Raw genomic sequence first — 4,862 nt, forward strand, 5'->3', positions numbered from 1 at the left:
AGGATATGAATAAACATTTTTTGTGAAGAATATTTGTCTAATAATATAATAGGATTAAGCGAACATTTATTTTCACCACTTTAATCCTCTCCCGTGCCAGTACTCCTGCGCGTAGCAGGTTAGCCGAAACGTGGAGTTTAATTGTCAATCGCATTAAATAACAGACAACACTACAATTTAATCTGAATTCAAAAATTAACGGCAACACAACCAAAACGAACCAAACAAAAACGTAACAATATTGATTTCTGATCCGGAGTCTAATAGTAAATTTGTCTTAGTTTTTAAATCTGGGGAGACTATTCTAGCGGTGGGAGTACTTGGAGTTTCGTTCATTTTTATTGAAACAATCCGGAGAGTCCAAATCTGAGTCCGATCCTTGGTGATTTTCTTTTGTCAATTCTTCTCGTATTTTCTTCTCTTTTTGATCCAGCAGGAAGGTTTTCCCACAGTATTTGGTGGTGGTTCCGTTGGTTTTACAGCCGGCTTTACATTCGCTCTGGTTTTTGTTGTAGATCGTGTAGTTGATTTTACGGGGATCGCTGCTCGTGTTTGTTTTACTGGCGTAGGCGCCGGCTTTCTTGCTACTGCCTGTACTCTCGGGCGATTCGGAATATCGTTCCTTCGTGGCTCGCCCCATTCTCCCGAAGGACGTGCCCGGTTTCCCGATTGTTCCGATGCATAGGGTACGATTATCCTAGCGTCTACTCTGGCTTTGAATGTATAACAATCTTTTATCAAATGCCCAGGTTTTTTTGCAATAATTGCATGTTAGCGCATTTTGTCTCGGAGCGTTTGGGCCATTTTGCGGCGGCGATATGGGTCTTCGATCCTGGCGGTTGTTTCCGATGTTTTTACTATTGCTCGGGGGACGAACGTTGTTACGATTGTAATTGTTCGGAGGTGTCGGACGTTGGTATTGCGTTCTGTCGTTTGCTCGTTTTAATTCTCGCGTTGCTTTAACGGCTTGGCGATACGAGTTCTTCTAAAGAATGGTATCCCGCTATTTTTACTCGCAAATATACCTCGTTTGGGAGTCCCTTAACGAAGGCCTCCCTTGTGTCCCAATCTATTGTGTCTTGAACATCCTGAGATATAATACCGTAATCACATCTTTCTCCGTCCATTATTGCTAACCTAAGGTTTCTGACGCGATCTATATAGTCTAGTATGTCTTCCCCCGGTCGTTCCAATATTGTTCCTAATTCTCCCTTATATTCGTTAAGGGATTTCCCTGGGCCGAACATATCCTTTAATTTGTTCCCGAAATCGTCCAAACTGTTTAGCTGACTGTCCTCTACGGCGAGGTACCCGTGCCCGCGAAGCTTATTCATTAATAATTTTACCAATTGAGGCTCCTGATGCCGCGGAATCATGTTTCGTGCGCGCTCGCATGCTCTTAAAAATTGAAATACTGAGGGTCGATGTCTGTCGAATATTGGTACTGACTCGATCGCGTCTTTTAACTTGATTAGTTGGGGGCTACCGTCTGTCGGTATTGTCACCTGAGGAATTATCGGCAGTGATACGGGTGTCTCGATTTCCTTTTTTGTTTTGAGTGAACGCATGTCGTCTTGTAATTCATTGGTTTTTGTACTCATGTCGGCTCATTACTCGAAAATTTGCATCACATGCTCTTAGTTTTTCTGACAATGTCAAGAGCATGTCTTCGTTCAATGATTCTAATGGAGTTGCCATATTCTCTATTATATTTTGTCAATAATCGTAAGAACTTTAATCCTCTGTGGAGCGCATCCCACCGCTGCCACGAAAAAAATATTTTAATTGTTATTGTTACGTTTTCAATTGAGTTGTTGTTTTTGTTTTTCTTTTTTTTTATTCTTACTTTCTTGGGCCCGTTACTATAGTAATTTACAATTATATGTATGTCGGAGATGAAAGGAAAGCCGAAGCCTTTCCTTGGAAATTCTGGGAACATCCTCTAGTACCTTAGCCTAGATTTTATTATAGTTGCAATTGCATAAGATTTGTAATAAGCGAGATTGGGTTCGAGGTGACAATCGGTCGCTGAACGTAGCCACGGTCACGGGATGGATGTTTTATCTAACGGAGGTCTGGAGTGGTTGTATGTGTTTTCCGAGAAATGTGGTTGTGGCGGCATGCGGCCTCGAGAGCGGGCCTAGCCACGTGTGATGTTGCCTCGGAGGTGCCGATGCAATGGGACATACATTGTATTAGTAATCAAAACTCCAGGCAGAAACTGCCTAGCAACGGCGTTTGGAACTTTCTCGATGCTTCCAACGAGTGTGCCTAGCAACGGCGTTTGGAACCTTCTCGATGCTTCCAAACGGGTATAGAAAACAAAATGCAATCGTACAGGGAGAAAAATCTCCACGAGGCTGGCATTCTTGCGATTGCCTTGGAGAGTGATACATCGAGCATTTTCGACGATCGCATTTGCGTCTAAGTTAGTTTCGCTTAGTAAGGAGTTATCCCGGTGACCGTGGATTCGTTTGAACTCAAACATTGCTAATAGTATTATTTAATTTAATTATTCGTAGATCGTATTATTCATTAGGCTTAGTGTTTGTTAGACTTATTATTAGTTGTACCTATTATTTGTTAAGCTTAGTGATAGACCTGTATATACGTGTAAATAAAATCTCGGCTTTGTGAAACGATGGCTAGTCCACATGAAGAGTCGTCGCGCGCCCAAGATTCGAATCGTGATCCGACATGTGTATGTATGTATGTATATGTATGTATATGTATAAATATGTATATGTATATGTATTTATCCGTGTAAGTTGTCGATAATGATATTGTAGTCATCTAGGGGGACAACGGGGCAAGTTATCTTTCCAAAAGCCAGAAAACTTTTTTCGGTTTCGGTAAGATCCATGTAAGCGTTTATACACTCAGTACTGGATGTCGCGGGTTGTATCTGTGACATATCTATATCGCACATTCGGCAATGCTTTGCTGTAGTTCGCTCCGGTACTCCACACAGCAAGTGTGTTGGCGTATCTTCGTGTAATTCTTGATCCTCCGGATCCAATCAGTCTTGACAAATAAAAACATATTGGAACTAGTAAGCAGAGCGGATTAGATGGACGCAACAACTGAATAACAATTCCTCGTAAGCATCCGGGTAGTCCTTAGGTAAGATTCCATCCGGTTCTTCTGATTGTTAAATTCAACGCCCATTCTGTGTAACAGAACAAAAATATTTTATTATTAACATGTCTCGCTTTATTATGAAGTTTTTGTTGATTCATTTTGTCAGTGCGTCACAATGGGATTTTCCTTTCGGGGTATTGCCTTTATCTTTCAGTGTTTCATATATTCCTTCTAATTCGTCAATCATGGACGGGTTGATAGCTGATTACGATCCAGTTATCCTTTCTCGTGACTGTTCGTTAACAGATTTTAACATTTTTGCTACTGTGTATTGTATTAATTGTCATTTATTATTTCTTCTTAATCCGTTCACCATGAGTAGTTAAGGGTTTAATAATTTATTATAAGATTTTAATCCATGGTTTGTTTCTCGTGGCTGGTTACAACCCCTCTTCTTCTTGCGCTGGAATACTACTTGCAGTGAATAAAAAATGAACGAAAAAGGATAAACTAAATAAAAGAAAACAAAACAAGATATGCACTGGAACAGTCCGCATGGGAACCTCTGACGAAGATACCTCCGTATGCATCATTAAACGTTAATATCGAAATGACCAAAACCTATGTTCATAACAGTAAATCAAATCAAACACCGGAGGAAACAATCACATGGAAATAGTAATCAAAATCTACGTAATGATAATATACCAAATCAACAATCAAGATGCACAACCCGTCATCCGGAAGCCGACGCTACTCACCGCGTGTCAATGCAAGGGAGAAAAACAACAAACAAAACATATCTTATTAAATAAAATATAAGAATATAGACAAAATCACTCCAATAAAATAACACCCGCTGGGAACACATTTAGGCATATATGCACACATGAATAAATAAGGCACTGTTACCAAGTAAAGTCAAAATCTACACACGGAGCATCAGGATACATTTCACGAAACCTATCTAAACACCATGAGAGTACTTCAGGACAAGTACCCCCCCTTGATCTGAGGAATGGTGGCGTAGGAAAGCCTCCAACACTTGATCAGGAATCTCCTCTGAGAAACGAACCTTCGCGCTGGCATCCGTATCAACCACCGCATGGGGGGCGCGGCGGGCCCAGCGCGCTCTGCCAACGCCACACGGAATCCCAGGCGATCACCCATCCAAGTACTATCCGTGCCCGGCGCTGCTTAACTTTCGTGATCTAACGGGAACGAGTGCACTCAGCGCGGCCAGGGCATTGCCTACTTTCACTTGAACTGGAATGCATTTAACTATGTGTACTGCTTCTCCTGCGACCAAAGCCATGTGTCCTGGAGTTTTGGTTATTGCATACGCAAATTCATCAGGTAATATAGTTGCTAGACTGAATGCATTCTCTATTATTTTCTTTTCCGAGATGCATCTTAGTGTCAATATATCCTGATAGAGTACCGTTATTTGTCTTCTGACAGTTTTTCTACGTAAATGAATTTTGAGTTAACGTATGTGAATATATCCAAATTTTTGACTGCTGTTTTACGTTTGGGTATAAATGTATTTCCTTTAGTCGTTTTTAGGAAAAAGAGCTTGGGGTGTTCTGTGGATAACAGGGTGTATCCGCACAAAGGCTGTTCTCCAGTTTTGGTTAGCACAAAGGTTATTTCTTGAGTCGTAAAGGCAAAACCCGGTAGCGTCGGGTTGCTATTGGTTTTTATTTCTTGAATTTTTGTGGCGATTCCTTCGTACAAGACGTCATATTGCTCGAACTTACATAGGAATAGTGGATGTGGCT

The 4,862-nt window shown here is 41.1% G+C and overlaps 1 pseudogene; it reads right to left on the reverse strand.

Annotated features, from left to right (window-relative positions):
• Positions 1–4,215: 4,215 nt before the first annotated feature.
• On the reverse strand, positions 4,216–4,333 carry LOC117240431 (annotated as a pseudogene).
• Between the last annotated feature and the right edge of the window lie 529 nt (positions 4,334–4,862).

This window comes from Bombus vosnesenskii, unplaced genomic scaffold (genome assembly GCF_011952255.1).
Source record: "Bombus vosnesenskii isolate JDL3184/JDL3185 unplaced genomic scaffold, Bvos_JDL3184-5_v1.1 scf7180000014625, whole genome shotgun sequence".
In the NCBI taxonomy this organism is placed as follows: Eukaryota; Metazoa; Arthropoda; class Insecta; order Hymenoptera; family Apidae; genus Bombus; species Bombus vosnesenskii.